Here is a 19,982-nt window from a genome sequence, read left to right as displayed (position 1 = left end):
AAGTATCTAGATGTCAAAGAGATCTGGCAGAAGACATGTATTCAGAATAGCTTCATTTTCCCCTTAAAATCCATGCTGAACTCTGTTCTATATTGCTAATCAATAAGTAAATATTGGGATGGTGAAAGGAACAGAGTTTTATTTTAGCACCAAATATGAAGACTTGTTTGTAGATGTATCTTGGTTTAAGAGCAGGGATTTCACAGGGTGACGAAGAAAGAAAAGCCCAAGTGCTCCCCACTGAGATTTCTGTTTTTAGGAGATTACAGAACATTAAAACCTACGTAAATATGACCTATTGCTGAAGACAACAGAGGAGTTTTGTAATAATGCTGAGTACATGTAGAAGTACTTAGCTCTGTGGATGGCTTGTAGGAAATTATCTCTCTGCTTAGTGGAAGACAGGGTGGTACAGCAAACACGACTGCCTGGCAACCTACCTAGGAAAGGCATCAGAATCCTTCTCCCTTTCTTTTGTCCACTTTGCTCCTTTTTAATGCCTGTTTCAGGGGAAGCAAAATTCTCAGGAACCAAACCCAACTAAGGTGGGCAAAGATGAGCAAGGAGTGATTTCAATGTTTTAGAATGTCATTATAACTTTCTATTTAAAATATGAATCCACCTAAGAAATCCTTCCCAGTTTATTTTAAGGTAAGTCTCCCCGGAAATAAGATGATAGGCTTAAAAATCCTACTTAACTGAAAAACGATAGAATTTAAGCTTTTTAGGTAATTCCTGAGTGGCTTTTGTTAGTTTCAGTATAGACCGTTTCTTAGACCACTGTTCATTTCTCATCAACTAGGAATCCTCATATACCCTTTTATCTGGCTTGGGCATCTTTATCTTGTAGTCGGGCATAGAATTGCACATCTTATTATTATTCATAAATTGCTTTTAATTAAAAGTCTCTGGAAAATCAACACTGAAGTATCTGCCTGTAATGATTATAGGTAAGTTAATAAACATTAATTTGCTTTGCTTCTTAAGAGAACCAAGTGTTACTGCGCAGCACTTTTATAATCACAGTCTGAAGCACACAGAACTTCTTCATAAATCGGATTAAAAAATACTTTCTTATAAAGCTAAGTGACCTTATAGATCAATGTTTCCAGATAAGATCCAGCATAAGCTACTCCAAAGACAGAGAGCATCAATCTTAGGTGATTCATTTCCTCAGCTACTCCCAATGCAATTTAGGGAATAGACAGTCTCTGCAATAAAACTTTTTCCCAAAAGGCTGAATATTTATACTAAGATGTTCTTAATAAGTACAAAAATTGCCTCATCTCATGTATATGAGTTTTGTATAATGCATTTGAAAAATCAAATAAGGAAACTTAATGAACACAGTGTTATTTTTTTTTTAAATTAAGCACTTCTCTATCAAAAGCAGTGTTTCTCTTTTACTTCAATATGAAAATCATAAGGTAACCTCTTTGTTGTAGCTTTACAAGTAAATCAACTAGTTTTACTAGTTGACATTTTACTGTCCTTCAGTTTTCTGGGAGACCCTTATTGTCAAATTTACTGCATGCACATTCACAAGCATGTTTAAGAGTGATGACTTTTACTTGCCTTCACTGAAGGACCACAAAGTGTGATTTGCATGAAAGAACTGGAAGTCAGGAGTGATAACTCTTTTACTTTCCTTTTTTTTTTTTTCATTTCCAAAACTGACTGACTCTGTTTCCCAGGTAAAAGATAGGGAAAACAGTTACTTATATGTCAGGAAATAATTTTAGGAATTTGAATGCCAAGTGCTTTGGAAATCTGAACTTAAAACCTAGAACTGTGAAATCTTATGTGGTCATTTCTTTTTATTTTGCAAAAAGGTAGCAGAAGAAATCAGAAAACACTATGTCACTCTTCTACTGTTGAATGCAACAAAATTTGATTTGTGGGGAAAAGTGTGGTATCTAGAAGAATCACTGTTTGCAGTCTTGGGACTGAAGGTGGGGGTTCAGGAGTAGCGAGTGCTTTGAGTGGCCCCTTGGAGATGGGCAGATGTGGCAAAGGGGGCAGCAGGAGAAAGGTTAGGTTTCCTTTGGTCTGTATTTCAGGTCATGCAGGGGGAGCAGACAAGAGTATATGTGGCTTAGGAGCCAGGGTAGAATGACAGGTGGTGAGAAAAGCGTTGAGCAGTTTAGAGATTAAAAAAAAATTGTTTAAAAAGGTAGATGACATTTTGTTTGGTTTTTTTTTTTTCCTCTATAGGCCACTGTATCAGAGCACATCCAGTCATTCACTATCATGGAATCAAACATACAAGGTAGCAGTTGGCACTTACAAAACAGGTGGAAGACTTTGCTTCTGAGAAAAGGCTTATTAGCCACATCAGAAATCATGAACAAAAGCTGGCAAACTTGAGCTGATGAGCAGAATTCCAAAACAGGAACTGCTCAATAGCAGTGATTTGATTGAAAAGCTAGTATACATTTAAAGCACCAAATAGTTTAGTGTTTTTTGCTGGGTAATCTCATTTCTTTTTACTATGTTTTTTTAATTTCCACATCCTAATTCAGAAGTTTCCCAAGTGTAAATTAAGACATAATCTATATTATGGTAGGCAACTGAGTTGGGGAGCAGTAGAAACCGTAGTTAGTCACTACATTGAGCAAAAAACAATTCCCATAGGTAGCCCATGTCGCTCAGCAAAAAATCAGATGGCTACTCTTGCCTTATAAAGGACGTTTTCCTACAATAGACAGAACAAACTAACAAAAGCTGGTAAATATTGTGTTTGTGAGAGCAGCTTAGAAAATCTGCACCAAATATGGGAAAAAAACCAAGAAATGTAGGTGCTGGATTAATTTGCTAGGTTTCTTGGAGTTATCCTCTCCCAAGTAGCTGAATTGTTATTTTTCAACAATCCAGTGTTTAGGTATCAAACAGCAAACACTCTACCTCGAAATAATAATTTGCAACCTTTTTGTATCTGGACTAAGGTTAGATAAAAAATTTGCAACTTAGTTCTTGCTCAAAATAGAGACTGTAGCGACTCTCTTGGTCTGTTCCTCTGTCCTTTTGCTGGAAACCAGCTCTGGATTTGGTTGGTTTGGACTTGCTGTGTGTTGACTCTGGGGATGATCAGAAAAAAAATAAATTAGAAATTTCTGAGGCTTGTGTCTTTTCAGCCATTAAGACAGCAGTTTGGACCACTCTTGTTTTTGATACTGCTTGTTATCATGAAGTGAAGTGACCTTCTTGCCTGGGAAATTTCTACCTCTATTCCACGTTAGGCTGTACCAGCCCAGTAAGAGCAACAGGTTCCACTGACTCTCAAGTTTCATTTCCTTGAGTAGTCAGAGAGAAAGTAGATTCTGACTTTCTGCAGTTTCAGGAGTAAATTATATGCATGGTACTTAATGTTTTCTGATAAACAAAATAACTACTCTCAGCTTTTGAATCTCACTTTCTTAGCTTTATTTTAATTTCTCTGGAATCAAGGTAGAATTGCTTTCTGTATAGTGAGGTTTCCCAAGGTAGTCAATACCAATAATATAAAAAAGATGGGATTTTTTTTCTTTTTATCATTCTATTAGCTTGTTTATGACAAGAATAAAAAAAATAGTCGCTATTTGGTAGTGATAATTGCTATGAAGCAGCACCAATAGACAAATGCACTGCAGGGCTTGATGCTAACATGCTGCCTGTCAGCATTAAATGAGTTTACTTTTCAGAATTATTGTCACCCTTAGCTGTCCAGAACGAAAAAAAAAAAAACCTGTTATCAGAGGTAATTTCCAAGGACATAACAATTAGGAGGAGGTCAGTGTCAGTTTGTTTAAATAGGTTTCAATATATGCTATTTTTTTAACATTTACTACTTCTCAGGCAAATTAATCCTCTAAAATACAGCTTTTGGAATTGAGCATCGCTGATTCAATGGTTATTTCTTATGAAGATGATAATAAATTGGGATGCTGATGGACATGCAATTTAGGGTTTCCAGTACAGAAACAGCTGTTAGCAGAAAGTGGTCATGTACACCCTGTCAGGGAGGGTTTACTGTAGCCCCGGGTGAGCTATTTTGGCATTCCAGGATATGGAGCTTAATAGCTGCCCAATATTTAAACACGGGGAACAGCTTGGATTTCAGACCCTGAAAGCTCTAACATTCCTTTCTTGCACAGTCCCAGAGGGCCATGTGGTGCCTTTAATTGTGAACAAGTAAACATTAGTCTGGTGGCTTGAGCAATTCAGGAGATGAAATGAGACAGAAGTTGTCTCTGCAGGTGGGTTAACAGCTGCTGCCAAGTGCCTCTCTATCTTACTATCTCAGAGCAAGCCTCAGAGATGAGCCTGAATAATTTCCAGTGTCATATAAAGACTGGCAAGCAGCAGGAGTGATTTGTTCTGATTCTTGTGAAAAAGATTGATGCAGTGTTTGTTTTTGAAGATTTGAAATTGAGAGAGAAAAACCACTATTTTGCTTCTCCAGTCATTTAAAATCTTAATATAGGTATGCAGATTCCAGCTCTTTTAAAAATCTGGTTGCAAGCAGTAAGCAATTAACCCTCTAAATGCATCTCCCTATAATTTAGCTATCAATTAGCTTTGTCTTAGTGCCTCACAAACTGTTACAAACAAGATGTAGGACAATCTGTCGGAAACAAGTTGCTTGGAAATGTAATTACCTGGCTTATTTGTAGATAAATGTTTTTGACAGAAGCTTTAAGGAGGGGAGAGCAGAATTTCATGTGGAAATAGCTCTGTAAAATTAAAGTCACTTCTCCCACTGCAATCCTATTCAAATATGAGGACCCTCCAGCTCCCTCCCTGTTTTTATCTATAGGTTTACCATGTTATTGCCACTGCTGATATATCTTGAACGTGAGTTTCCCCATAATGAGCAAAGGGGAGAGAAAGAAGAAAAATTATGACATACTAAGCAGAAGACAAAGAGATCTCTTTGGGAAAGAGAAACCATTCAGTGTTTAGCTGAGCTATCTTCATTCTTCAAATGTCTCATGGCAAACTCATGACTTTTGTGCATCTCACTAATTGAAAGAGGGATGCATTTCCCATCATCTATACATTGCATGCATCAGCAGGCCATTTCTGTAAGTGCATATCTTTGATAGTAGAGAAAGATTTGATCTGCTTTCTATGGATTTTTAGAAAGCAAACATGTCCTTTATGCAACTGAATCCCAAGCTGGGATCTAGCTGGCTTTTATGAGCTAATGAGGGTCACTGTGGGTCAAGACTTGAATGGAAACTTCGAGGAAAAATAAAAGTATAGTAGGAAGTACTCTTTACCGCATCCATAAGAGGCGCTTACCCTTTGACTCAGTGATACAATATAGCTTGAAAGGTACTTAAAGTGTTTATGAAGTCTTGCGGATCGGTGTCCAAACATATCAGTTGCTTTTAGTGTGTGAAACAACAGCTTCCCTCTGAAAGGTTTGGCACAATGTAAAGACAGGGCATATAAATATCTGGTACTTCTAATGGGCGATAACACAAGCTGGGGAAATCAAAACTCATCTAAACGCTTCAACAAAAAATCAGCTTGATGGAAAGATTGTTTTTCTTTCATAATTTGCCAATGAACATGTATTTATAAAATTAAGAAGCAAATAGTAGAATATATTCTAAGAAGCTGTAAAGGCCACAGTAGCAAATGGATTAAGAGCAACACACCAACTGCATAAAGAAATTCATTAGTGGCGATAACATATGAGATTTGAAGGCAATCTTCAAACCATGAACAGCTAGATTGCCAAACCTAGAGAACACACTAGAAGAAGGATCATTCCGTACATGCTTTACTTCCTAAACTGGCTTCCTCAGTGCCAATTCTGAGATAAAATAAATTTAGGGGCTATTTTCCTAACCCCGCCCATTCAGCCACTCCTACAACAATATGCACAGACAACAGAAAGGCTGTTTATAAAGCAGAATGAACTTTGTTTGGTTAGTCCATAGCTTTGAATGAAACAAAGGATTATGAAGAGCTGGGAATTTGTGAATTGGCACTGGAACCTAAGGGAAGTGAAGAAAGCAGGAGGGCAAAACACACTGTGTCAGGGAAGATTTAAAGATCTGTCAGTGTAACTTTATCTTCCTTACAAATCCATTTATACCAGATAAAACTGCACGCAATTAATTTCAATTAACTTACAGAATACATGGATTTCTTTTAAGCTTTGGTGAATGTCTTTTTTTCAAATCCTATTGCTGAAATGTTCAGTAATCTGTTTTTAACTATGGGTTCCTATTAATGCAGCAGATTACCAGGTGACAAGGACCTGCACCAAGGTCTCATGCTCTAAATGCCATTCAGTCAAATGTGAGTGCCACTCTGCATCTGAGGAAGCAAGGCAACTAAGGAGTGTTCTGTTTTGTTCTTCCTTGGTAATCAGACTACTTCAATTTCCTGGTACCTTGAGAGAATTGCAGTGTGGAGTATAAGGCTTTCATCAAATGGCAGTGTTACCAGGCCAGCATAAATATTGCATATAAACTAACGAAAACAACCCCAAAACCAATTAAAGAGAAGACTTGTACCTTGGTTTGGAAACAATAATTTAATCTTTGCTTTTCATCCTTTGCAATCTAGACTCTGAAAATCTCTCTGTCAAGAGAAAGTCTAAGTTTTAACTCTAAAATCTCTTTGGTCTTTTTGTATTCAAAATAATGCATGCTGAAATAAACTGAACATGGTGAAGACTCTGAAATGAAATCCTTGAGATTTAGATTAGTGCAAGAAACTAGGCATACGTGCAGTCTTGTGAAGAGTGCAAGTTCTGAATTGTCTGCTCTTATCAAAAATTCTGGAATAATTCAATCCTATCTTTAAGCAGTCTTTTAAAATAGTATTCTAATTTCAGCTGAAGGTACAGATTCCTATTCAAAATGAAACTTTTAGGACTTCTCCCTACCATCTTCAACATGTAAATGAATTAATGAAACAGCTTCTGTTTCTTCATAGGAATTAATTTGAAGTCACCCATGGAATCTCCATGCTTGCCCTGATTTTTGTCTCTGGCAATCTCTTCCTTCTCATCTCTTGCAACTCCTTATGGGTATTAATATGAATAACTGCACTAAATTGACCAATACAAATAACCCATGCGTTAGTACAGGACTTCTGCTCTATAAAGCAGGCTTACATTTCCCTTGGCAGTGTTAGGGAGCACACAGAGAGCAGCAGAAGCACTGATCATGTATTTACAGAGCTCTAAATGCAGAGGGAAGTTTTGCAGTAAGTCAGCAGGAGCACTCCCTGAGCTGCTGGGGCTGAAGGATGAGACTTTTTAGCTCCAGGGGAGCAGGGCTGGAAGTGATCTGCAGGCTTTAGACTGGAGTAGCTCCCTGATGCTGATGTGTAGAGGTGAGCCTGGCATAATTGCCTACTCTCCTTGTGCAAATAAATGCAGTGGTTAATGATATGGGCATATGCCTTCTGTACATTTTCATTTCAGTCATGTGTTGGGACCCAATGCTACCTGCAAAGAACAACCTTCTGGGGACTTAATAAATGAAAGTGGGATTTTGTCTGCCAAAGTACTGTTTGATGGTGAATTCTTCTTCCTTCTTCAGAAGATAAATCTCAACCTTTAATTAAAATGATGCATTGTTGCCCTTTGGGGCTTCCAAATAGGGCTGCTCAGTATCTACTGAAGGATTAAAAAGAAGCGTTCTAAGACAGGTTTTGTTTTAAATGAGAAATAAAAACTGACCCAAAGAACCTCTCTCAAGCAGGCCAGTTTCACATAACATAGTTTTCTCAATAACATTTAAATTATGACGAAAATATAGGACATAGTGCTGTGGAAGGGGAAGGAGTGGATAAGGTGTTTACCCATAGCTGCTCTGCAGAGTTTTTAATCTATTTTGTCAATTTACATATGCACAAGTGTTGATCTGTACCAGTAGGTGAAACGTGCTGACAGCCCTCTAGCCCTGCCAGCTTAATTTTGATAGGCCGATATGTTTTGCTTTGTTTTTCACTCTTTCCATGGCTCCTCCTGTTGCTACATAATTCTTTTAAACAAAAAAGGCTTTCTTTTGAAGAAATTCACACAGTACAGTGGAGAAAGCAGTAGGTAAGGCACAAGGAGAATTGTCTTCCTTTTTAATGCTGCCCACTAAGTTGTTAAGTATTTGGCACCTCACAGGTGCCAGAAATATTTGCATATTGCTGTGTCTTTTGAGGAAATATAAGTACTTGACATAAGCAAGACATAACTTTAAATTCTGTTCTTGGGACTGAATGTATGTGTATATATATAAAATTGAGTTTAATAAATATGCTTTTGACACAGATGTATGTTTGCTTAGAGATGTGTGTACACTGTATCAGAGGCTATACAAAAATTAATTTGGTACCACCATGCAGGACAATTGTGTACATGGTTAATTTGTGAAAACGTACGTGGGGTTTTTTAACTCTTAGTTTTGATTAAGACCTTTCAGTGGCACCTACAGTGCTGTTCTCTGTATATATGAGTTCTGAAGCCCTGGGAAAAAAAAGAGGATTTAAACAGAAATGTTGCCACAGCAGAGCTAGCAGGGAAGCTATGAAGCCACACATTTAAGATGATAACTTTCTCAGTGGCAGCCAGATGATGAGGTCCTGCAATGGTATCTGTGGAGGGGAGTTAACAGATGCTGTCTTCTCTTGGTGGATGACCATATTAGAGCTGATTCCTCAGGCACTGCTAATTAGTGTATGGAGAAGAATGAGGTACGGAGGAAGGTGATGTTTGTCATTCTTGATGCACAGTTGACAATGTTTAAATCACAATTTGTTGGTGGAATCCCCAAATTTCTTTTCTGTGTGTCTGTGTTTGTGTAATGCTGAAAGCTATCAAAACCTCTGTCTGAACTAGATGTCTCTTACTGTTTCTGCCATATATAAACCCCAAAATTCATTTGTTTACTGCTACAGAAACAGCAAGAGGCATACCAAAATGTCTTGGAGAAAAGTTTTTCGTTCCAATTCCAAAAGAAATCCCTAAATAAATTATATGCTAGAAAGACTTCTTATGTCCCCTGCTGAATTTACATGTCCATTGGTATCATAAAGAATTGCAACTTCAGTATGCATGCTCGATTGTGTATATTACAGTTCATTAACCAGCCCTCAGGCTGACTAATTGTGCCAGATGGTATAATTTCTGTGTGTACTTGACTTGCCACAAGTGTTACTATCTTGATTCTAATATTTGTCTATAGTAAGTGTGTGTGAGGGGGAAGGGTTTCTAATTCACAAGCACCTTCCCTGAAAAGACCAATTGCAGATGGAAACAATTTAATGAGTTGTGATTCCAGATATATCAACATGAATGTGAACAGTCAGCATTCATCAGGGGAGATACTGAATAAAATTGCAACCTTCAAAAAGCTTCTAATCAGCCTTTGAGCATGCTGCTTAGGAGTTGTGGGCAGGCTCATGACTATGCTGAGGGCAGGGAGGAGCAAAAAAACAATCATGTTTCAAAGTTTACTTTAAAGATGAACCTCTAAAATACATAATTTTATTTTATTTGGTGTTGGCACACAGATATACTCCATTCAATTTTTGCACTCTTCTCTGAGGAACATTGCTTCTTAGCACTTGGGAAATTTGTCCCTCCTTGCTCACCTCCTCTCCCCAAGTTGATGTGTGGATAAATTTTGTCAGGATAAACATGAAATTGCTTTCCTTTGGGACTCAGTATAACATTGTGTTCCCTTCTGACTCTTGGATGAGAAGTGTTTTATTTATGTAGGTAATTTTTCATAACAGATAAACAAGTCAAATCAATCTCAACAAAATTTCTAAGGGCACTGAGTGGAACCACTTCATTCAGGCTTTCACTAAAGAAGTGAGTTGCAAAACCTGGTAGGGCACTTTTGTTGGAATTATCCCTCCAGTGATCTTCACACAGTTCAGAGGCTGTGATTTCAGAGGGAAAGAATGATTACTCAAAGGGTTCCTTCTGTAAATATGTTTTGTTCAGGAAAAAAAAATCTGAGCCAAGGAAAAACCCTTCAAAGGAGAGAAGGTAATAACAGCAGGAGATTCCTCTATTTTTTCAATCCTCCTTCGTGTCTATTTGGCTTATAGTACTTTATATCCTTTTTATGAAATGGTTGTATTTTTATTGCATAGAATATACTTAACTGTGTAAAATTCACAGCAATCCAATGTTTTATGCTCTTGATTTCCTCCATAGGCTGTTTATGTGTCACTGAGTTAAAATGCTAGTATGCAAATATAGTATGCAAAAATACTAGTAGGCTTTGAAGCTAAAGAAGTAGAGAATTTTGGAAGCCAAGTTTACACACCTCTGAAGACACTGGAGACACTTAGGATATGTATTGAATCATCATGTCAATAGTCACAAGAAAATGGAAGGTAAAGGTCCTGAGCTGTAGTGGGATTATTTTTTAACAGGCATAAATAATCTCTGATTGTGATACTAAAATAAATTGCTGTACTACCACATTTTTTCACAAAGATATCATAACTGCAAGAAAAAATAAAAGCTAAACTCTTATTTTGCTTTCTGATGCCTAACGTAACTACTTATACCGTCAATGACTGCCAGATAAATAGATTTACAAAAGGCATATTAAAAAGCAAATCTTCTTGCAAGCTACTTTAATTTTGTCACAGCACAGCACTTACCGTTTAATTTTAGCGGTAATTAAACCCCGTCTCTGGTGCATCTGAACAGAAACGGCACATTCTTAACAGCTTCTTGAAACATGTTGTACTTTTTTTTTTGGGTAGCAGGCATGGCTGGATAATTTAATTTATTTAAAAAATGTGGTTTGGACTTGTGTGCTTGGGAGGTTTGTGTGCCTGTTGCTAGGTTTGCCTTTCAGTGCTATGGCAACCGCCGGGAAGCGCGGCGCAGCGGGAGCTGGCGGCCACGCCGAGCATCCCGGAGGACTCCGTGTCCTTGGGGTTAGCAGACAGACCCACACCCAGGGGTTTTCGGGGGAGATGGATGTTTTTAGGATCCTGCGGCTTCAGACCCACCTGCTGGTCTTGTTCTCACTTCTCCCGGGGGCTGAAAGTGGCAGCAGAACCTAAGCAGCAGCTCCTCGGTGGAACAAAGCACGCAGGCAGGGAGAAAGAGATGGGCAGGGTTTTTTAAACTCATCAGGAACACGCATAACCTCACCTGTCAGCACCTTGAATTGTCCAAACTGTGTGCAGATGCAGCTCACAGTATTTGCACGAGATACTATGATAACTTCCAGTATTTGTTCCAAATGTTAATTAGTGGCCTTCTGGCTGATTGAGGTATTTGCTTTTCTGAGTGCAGTAATTTTCTGTGAAAAGCTGTGTTCTTGCAAATTGTTGCTTGAAAATTAGGTCTCTGAGCTGTGACCACACCCCTGAGTGAATAAGGCACAGTGAACTTGAGCACAGAGCTCTGGGATACACTCACTGCCCAGGGAGACCATCACTCTGCCTCTTTCCAGGCTTCAGTGTTTGCCTTGGACATACTTTGGTTTGGGTACCTTGCTCCCTTTGCTTTGAGCTCGAGATGACACGACCTCATCCTGTTGGTAAATGTTTACATGCATACCATTCCCAAAGGAAGTGTGGTTTTACCCCTGCTGGGCTTTCCTCTCCCCTCTCTGACGGCACCCAGCAAGGTGCAGTCACCCCAAGGTCTAGCCTGGCCGGAATGGGACACACAGCCAGTGGCTGCTCCAGGGAAAGGGGATTGCACGATGTGGGGCAAGGGGTGTTAAGTGCCCCTTACAGCCCCTCTATCTGAGAAGGCTTTTAATTGAGAGGCAGTAATTCTTGGCTGAGTGTGGATGATTGTATTGCTATATTAAGAGTGCTTGTTGCTCCTCATTTGTTACTTTTGTGTGTGATTTTGGAAGATAAGGACCAGAAAGGGATTTGTTGCTATTTTGGGTTTGTTTTAAAAACATATATAACTGAGTTTTTCAAAGTCCAAGATAATGCAAGCGCTGGCTTCTGTGATGTTTATTTCACTTGGAAGTAAACATGGATTTTTTTTTTTTTACTTACTTAAGGTACATGTCTGTTGTGGTTTGATATTGGCCAAACACCAGGTACCCACAAAAGCTGTTCTCTCACCCTTTCTTGCTCTCAGCTGGGCAGAGGAGAGGGTAAAAAAATTAAGGGCTCATGAGTTGAGATGAAGAACAGGAAAAAACACTATCAGGGTAAAAAAGGTTCAAATTTAAAGGTATAAAGTAAAGTTATTATTAACAGAGACAGAGGAAGATAATGAGAAGTAAAACAAGCCTTTAAAAACACCTTTTCTCTCCCCAGACCCTCCCTCTTTCCTGCTGACAGTGCAGGGAGACTGGGCCATGGGGTTTTGGTCAATTCGTCACCTAAAAGGCATTTTTCTGTTCACTCAGGGAGAGGAGTCTTTACTCCGCTATGCCATGGGATCCCTCCCATGGGAGAAAATTCTTATGAACTTCTCCAGAGTGGCTCTAATTTCATGAGCAGCAGTCCTGCCAAAACTGCTGCAATGTGAGTCCCTACCAGGGCCAAACAGTCTGCCTAAAACTGCTGTGATGTGGATCACTCATCCACAGGATGCAGTCCTCTAAGGACAGGCTGCTCTAGTTTGGAAGCAAGGCCCTCCCTCTCTATCTCTGGAAGCAGGGGCCCTCTCTCTCTGTTTGGGTCTCCCACTGGATCACAGCTTTCTCTGCCATCCACCTGCTCCAGCATGAGCACTTTTCCCATGGGCTGCGAGTGGATCTCTGCATCACCTGTGGATTTCATGGATTAGTTTGCTTCACCATAGTCCCCACCATGGAGGAATCTTTGCTCTGACACTTGGAGCACCTCCTCTCCTCCCCTTCTTTTTCCACTGACCTTGGTGCTGCCATGTTGTTTTCCTCACATGTCCTCCCTTCCTCCTCTACTCTGACAGAAGAAAAGCTGCTGCTCGTAGGTGCCATTGCCATCAAGTTCCACCAATTCAGAGATTCCCACAGGATCCCGCAGTGCCGAGGGGTCGATCTCGTTCAGGTTCCCCATTGGGAGCCGCTGGCCGCGTTTTCCCCGCCGGCCCTGCGGCCCCGGCTCCACGGCGGGGGCAGCGGCAGCCGCCGCGGGGCTGGCGCTGTTTAACGCCGCTCTTCATGTGGGGCGTGGGAAGGGGGAGCTGCCACCGGCAGCCCTGCCCTTCTGCCCCAGGGGCTGGCTGGGGACGGCCGGGCAGCCAAGGCTGGCCACGGGCCGAGCCCAGATGGCAATGGCCACGGCCGCGCATTGCCACGTGCTGCTGGGACGGCCCTGGCGGCACCTCGCCACCCTTGGAAAAGAAACTTGTGCTGTATTGATTTTCTTCTTAAATATGTCATCACAGAGGCATTTCCAACCTCTCCAACCGGGCCAGCACCATGTCCATCTTCAGAGCCATCGGAGATTGGCTCTGTCAGACATGGAGGAAGCTTCTAGCAGCTTCTCACAGAAGCCACTTCTCCGGCCCTCTCCTTCCAAAACCCAGGCCGTGCCAAATCAACACAATGTCCTTATGTGGAAGAGGTTTCAAATGGCTGCTGCAGTAATCTGATTTGAAGCTTTTCAGTTACTCAGTATTACTTTTGTTCATAAACTAAAAAAAAAAAAAATAAAAATCAAAATTCATTTGAGTAACTATGTGTAAGCTGCTAGGTTTATATTTTCTAATACCTTTCTAGATATTAATTCATAGTTTTACTGCAGTTTGTGAAAAGCTTGCCAAACATAAGTGGCTTGGGTTTTGGGGTTTTTTTTATTTGTTTCTTTTATGTCTTAAAGCTGTCATGTGTGTACCACCCATACAATAGGCTTGGAATTTGTTAATTGGGCTAGCAAACTAGCAAACCCTCAATACATCCAGCAGCTAACTTCCAAGGCACAAGAACAAGCGTTCCATCACTCAGTTCTAAAAATTAATGTATAGCATTACTTTTAGAATTGAATATTCATCTTGGCTTAGACTTTGGGCAAATCTGCTGCCTACGTCATGGCCTTGATTTTTACTTTCTTCTTTGTCCATCTTGCTTTTCAAGATTATCGGGTCATTGTGAGGCATGGCAGAGGCAGAAGGTATAACCTGAAAGGAAACTTTTCCTCACTTTGAGGCCCCTGATTGGTGCAAGGAGCAGCACTGGCTGCTCAGCACTTCTGCCCCTGTTTATCGGGCACTTATTGACTCTCAGCAAATTAGCACAGTTGAATTAATTCTGAGTTACTGATGAGGGAACAATGTCCTTACACTGTTCCATTTCAGTCACTTGCAGGAGGTTTTAATCTGTTTTCAATACACAGTCAAAACCCCAGGAAGCCGATGGCAGGCCTTGCTGTGTGCCAGGAGGAGGGAAATAGCAGCAGTACCAGCAGTGTGGTAGCAGCTTGTCCTGTGCTGAGGGGAGCACCAGGGTAGCAATGAACCTGTGAATGCCTGACAGAGTTCCTGGGTGACCGAGGACTTCGGGCTGTGGGTGGGGGGGAACCAGGTGGCAGCAAGGACAGAGAGCTGCTGGAGGGAACCAAGACACTGGGCAGCTTTGCCAGCCAGATCACCCATCACCAGCCATAATGCCTTGCAGGGAAGGGTTTTGAGGACTGGTAACAGGCAGCCACATCCTCTGTGTCCCCTTGTGGTATTAGTGCATGCTGGGACTGAGGAAGATATCCAGACAGAGTTCCCAGGGGAGCATGCAACTCTCTAGACCTGCAGATTCATGATGTGCCTGGGATATTTGTTGCTGTCTGAGCTCAACAGCGACCATGTCTGTGGGAGGCATACACAGTAGAAGAGCTGCTCTGCTTGTTGTCCAAGGTTTGGGATGCAGTGAACAGGTTGAGGAGCATCTGCAAGTCTGAGAAAGGGGCTGACTGATGGAATTCTGCTCTCCTCTCTGGAACAAAAATGTTAACTAGGTACGACACCTGGCAAGGGGTATCCTGCACTGTCTCCCCAGGCAGAAGGCAGTGCCTTGAGAGATGGAGGTCTCTCAAGGAAATCAGGACTCTACTAGGGCCAGGGAGAGAATCTCCTTCTTGCCTCCTTGCCTCTCCACATGCCCTTATGCAGTAGATAGCAGGCTCTGCAGTTGGATGGACTGGGACATGATGAGGTTGAAGATGACCCACATATTCTTGAGGAGTCATCAAAGTCAAGTCAGCTTATCTCCCCTGTGGAGAAATACATTCAGTGCAAGCAGATCTGTTTGCAAGCTGTGGTGTGAGCTGCAGAGTGGCACCAGCCAGGTGACAGAGAACTCAGAGACATGGCAAGAGCTGACAATCCCCAGACTATCACACACTTAGACTGTAAGGGTATAAAAAAACAGGGTTTCATTTGTTTTGGGTCCCTCCTCAGAGGCACCGGCAACGTTTGAGTTATGTTGTTATTTAGTTATTTTACCAAGATTAAATTATTTGAAGGATCTGTGAGTCTGAGATTCTGCTATGGGAAACCTACAGTCAAACTGGTGAGGAAGCCTGATCTGACTGTGAGTGTGAGGTGTGTAGCTGTGAAGGGGCTTTAGTTCCGTCTCAGATGGTCTAAGTGGCTCCTGGATGACTGGACAGAGAAGTTTTCTTAAGACCCACATCATGATTGCCTCCATGAAGAAACAAATGTAAATTTATAACTATGAGAGGAACAGCAGATCTGATTCACTGACCCAACCTGCCTTTAAGAGAAGCTTACGGCTTCTCTGGGGTTTGTGCTAAAGATACTAACAGGAGACTTCCTAGCCTGATACGTGCTTTTTCATGTGTGTACCGATGAAGTTGTAATTAGAAGTCCGAGTGTCATCAAAAGAGACTTCAAGGCCTTGGGAAGATGGGAAAAGGGATTGGAAATGCAGGTAACGTTTTCCTCTGTCCTCCCGATTGTAGGGAATGACAGTGAAAGAAAGAGGTGGTTTATCAATGCCTGTGTGTTAGCATGGGCTTTCATGCTGCACCATAATGTAGCGGAGCACACTGGAACACATAAAACATGAAATATTTGTATGTGAAAGCAGGCAGTATGTGGGATAAACAAAAGGAGATGATAGCTTTGTCTCTGTCCCAGAGCTAACATCACTGTCATAAGTGAGACTCAGTGGGAAGAGTCCAGTGATGGAGTGCTGTGGTGTTCACAGGCTCCTCAGGGAGAGGTAGGTGGGGCAGGCAAGGAGGAGGGGGAGTGCTGTACATAAGGGACAGGCTGGACTATACAGCACTCTCAGTTAAAAATGATGTGGTTGAGAACTTCTAGGTAAGGATCAGTACAAAAACTAATGAAACAAATACTGTCAGAGTTTACCAAAGGTCATTCTGCCAGCATAACAACAATGTATTGTTCTAGAAGAAGTGAAGAGAAATCACTCCATCAGTCACCCCTGTCCGTATGGACTATTTCCACTTCACAGATATTAGCTGGGACTATCAATCAGTAGACACTGAATGGGTTAAGGAAAATCCTGAAACACTTTGAAGATTATTTTTTTGATACAGGTACCAAAGGAGCTGGCTAGCAAAAATGCCCTCCTGGATCTGTTGTGTGTCTGTGGATGAAATGATGTTTGGTGTCTGTTTTGGCCCCAGTTACCACAAAGTGGTAAAGTTTAAAATCTTTGGTGATATGAAAAAGCTGTGTTAGCAGGGCAAACATCCACGGCTTTTGGGAGAGCAGACTGTAGGCTGCTCAAGGATCCAGTTACTAAGGTCTCAAAGGAATCTGCTTTTGAAGAAATTGGTGCCCATAAATGCTGGTCAATATTTAAGATGACAGGAACAGGCAATTCCAGTGCATGAAAGTATATGGACTTTGGAACTAAGATCAGGTTTCACAGGAGGATGATGGAGAGAGGTGAGAGAGGTCTCTCAATAATATCAACAACTCTTATTTATAAACAGTCTCGGAAATCTGGATAGGTCAACTGGAAGTTGGAAAATGCATTCAATTATTGAGAAGGGCAAGAAAGAAGACCCTTGTAGTTGTAGGACTGTCAGTCTCATTGGTGTCTGGTAAAACCATGGAGAAAATTGTTCTGGGAGTTAGTTGAAAAAGCTTGCAAGACAATGCAGTCATCAGTCAAAGCTGATATGGCTTAATGAAAGCAAAGTCAGATTACTAACTTAACATTCACATAAGATAAGATATTATCTACCTAGTGGACAAAAGTGAATATGTCGGTGTTTGTGTTGGTTGGTGTTATTTTTATTTTAAGAAAGCTTTAGTTACTGTCTTGGTATCCTTTTAGGCAAGCATAAAGCTTGTATGTATGCAATAGGATGAACCATTGTCTGAAAGATTGGGCCCAAAGCAAAGTAGTTAAGAGGTAACATCTGGCCAGTCACTAGAGGTGTTCCCCACAGCTCAATTTTAGGAACCATTTTCTTCAGTGCTTTTATCAGTGACCTGGACATAGGAGTCAAGTGCACACTAAGTACATCTGCCAATGATACTAAACTGATTCCCTCACAAATAGAGGCTTTACAGAGAGATCTTGGTAGACCGGAGCATTGGGGCATTCCAACCGTGTAAAATGTAGCAAGCATCAATTCCAGGTTCTGCATCTGGGGTGGGATCATCCTGGACATGGTGGGGGACAAGAGGCTGGAATGTTGCCCTGCAGGAAGGAGTCCAGGGGTTTTAGTTGATGTTAAGATCTGTATGAGTCAACAGTGTGCCCTGGTGGCTAAAAGGGCCAACCCTACCCCGGGGTGGGAGCCGAGGTGGAAATGCCCATATCTCCCCTCTGATGTCTGGTGATGGAATGCCGGGGAATGGCTTACAACTGCACTGGGGAAGTTCAGATGGGATATTAGGACCACTGAGAGAGGTCTTAAGCACTGGATCCCTTCCTAAGGGAAGTGATCAAGGCTCTAAGCCTATCAGTGTTCAGGAAGTGTTTGGACAATACTCTTAAATTTAAGGTTTAACTTGTAAGTTACTCTATGTATAGCAAGGAGTTGGACTCAATGATCCCTGTGGGTCACTTCCAAGTTATGTTTGTTGTTTTGTTTTCCTCTTCCAGCTGAAAGGAGATGATGCACGTTATGACATTTATATAGTAGTGTAAATTACATTTGTTTGTTTTTTCCACATGCCTATATTTATGAAGCAAGGAAGCTGTATTTCACATTCTTGTTTGTAGTGTCATGGAAATAAGAAAGATCTGGAAACAGAATATCCTGTTTCTAAGTTTCCTCACCATAGTTTTCAACGCATTCATTCTTTTCTTACCCTCTGCCACCACTTAAAAGAATAAAATCTGTTAACAACAGGCATATGTGATCAACAGCTCCTCCTACTTCAAATCTGTCCTTAAGCTTCACTTTTTAGGAGTCCATCCTACATTAACCTTCTGCTAGAGTTTGTATCAAACCAAAAATGCAGTAACTATGGTACTTTGCAAATCTGTGTGTTTGTGAAATTGTGAACTTCTGCATTTGCTAGTCTGTTGATAGGGTATGGCTGAAATCTACTGGCAAAAGTACAAATGTAGGCACTCTGAAAATTGAATGAACGGTTACTTGGAGACACACAAAAATTGAACTTCCATCCATTTAAGAAATAAAGCTTTCTGATTTAGGTGATATTTTAGAATAAAGTGACATCTTCAAATTCTGGGGATTCAATTATTTAACGACATGAGACAAATAAAAAGATGGTGCCGAACGAACTAGTGAATTAACTGAAAAAACAATGTGGTCTGATTCCATTCTTTGATTGCTTAAATTTATCCTTCTTTTGGATAGGGTTTTAGGGAGGGTTTGATGTACTTCATTACAGGAAGGTTAACATCACTTTTTCTAATGTCAGCTTTTAGAATTCTGCTCAGATATGGGTGCTTGAGGTTTTTGTGTTGATGACTATAGATTGATTCATTCATTCCGGTCCATTTTCAAGGCTGTGCCTCTGTCACAAATGTCAAATATCTTTGTGTCTTTAGGGATCTCCATCACTCGGAGGGCTTTTTCTTTTTTTCATTTAAGCAGAATATCTGAAAGGGAAAAGGATGTTGAAAGCTTACAAAAGAAAATAAAAAATTTAAAAAGAAGCAACATACCCACAGGCTATCTCTCAATGATAAGAATTCAAGTGGCTGTGCTTTTTTCCAAGTGAGTGACCAAATGAAGCTTTTCTGTTTGACATTCTCTTCTGTTTGACATTCTCTTCTGTTTCTTCACCTGTGCCACACAAAGACTTTTAGTCTCCATCCTCTGAATAAAATCTATTTCTAGGTCAGGCACACTTCACACTGGAAAGGGAGAAATGTGGCAAAGATGAAGGAAGGTTCAAAGCACTTCTGCTTTTACTCCTAGATATGATAGGGTTAATCTGTTTACTAGGACAGGTCTGAAAACCAATGATAACTATTTATTTTCTGAAGTAAATGCTACTCCTCACCTTGAAGTAATTTCAGAAGTGATTGAATAGTCATGAGTTTTTCTTCAGAGTGGGATAAAGGCTTCAACCTGGTTGTGTTCTTACTAATATTCAGGAGAACAAGGAAGATATCTTTCAGAGTAACAAACACCTGAATTTATTTTCTTCAGAAGGAAATAGCATGCTGTGTGAGCTGACAAAAGAGTAAACCTTTTCCAGTTAGAAGGCAGAAGACTCACTGTAACTCACTGGCATCTAAACCCTTTTAAAAATGATGTAGATAAACATCACTATAGTGCAAGAATGGTGTTGATATTTTTATTTTTTTGTTGTTGTTTTGGTTTGGTTTTTCTTTGTTTTTTTCTTTACTACAGTCATATAGGAAAGAAAAAGGAGAATTCTACATAAAATCACAGGGTGGTTTGGATTGGAAGGGACCTTAAATACCATTTAATTCCAAGCCACCTGCCAAGGGCAGGGACGCCATTCACTAGACCAGGCTCTTCAGAGTTCCATCTATCCTGGCTTTAAACATCTCCAGGGATGGGGCATCCACAGCTTGCCTGCACAACCCGTTCCACTGCCTCAAATGAATGCATTCATGCAAATGAATTGATCTTCTCTTATTCCAGATAGGTGACCAGATAAAAGG

The 19,982-nt window shown here is 40.7% G+C and overlaps 1 long non-coding RNA gene across 3 annotated transcripts in view; it reads right to left on the bottom strand.

Moving 5' to 3' along the window:
• The window catches only part of LOC148224603 (uncharacterized), an 81,270-nt gene extending 70,496 nt beyond the window's left edge, over nucleotides 1-10,774 (bottom strand). For all 3 annotated transcript variants that reach the window (XR_015799577.1, XR_015799578.1, XR_015799576.1), the window contains exon 1: nucleotides 10,624-10,774. This is a non-coding gene — a long non-coding RNA (uncharacterized LOC148224603). The remainder of the gene's footprint in view (nucleotides 1-10,623) is intronic.
• Between the last annotated feature and the right edge of the window lie 9,208 nt (nucleotides 10,775-19,982).

Source organism: Sturnus vulgaris, chromosome 2 (assembly GCF_052056855.1).
Source record: "Sturnus vulgaris isolate bStuVul1 chromosome 2, bStuVul1.hap1, whole genome shotgun sequence".
NCBI classification, from domain to species: domain Eukaryota; kingdom Metazoa; phylum Chordata; class Aves; order Passeriformes; family Sturnidae; genus Sturnus; species Sturnus vulgaris.
Note: the sequence above shows the minus strand (reverse complement) of the source record. Positions and strands in the feature narration are given on the sequence as shown.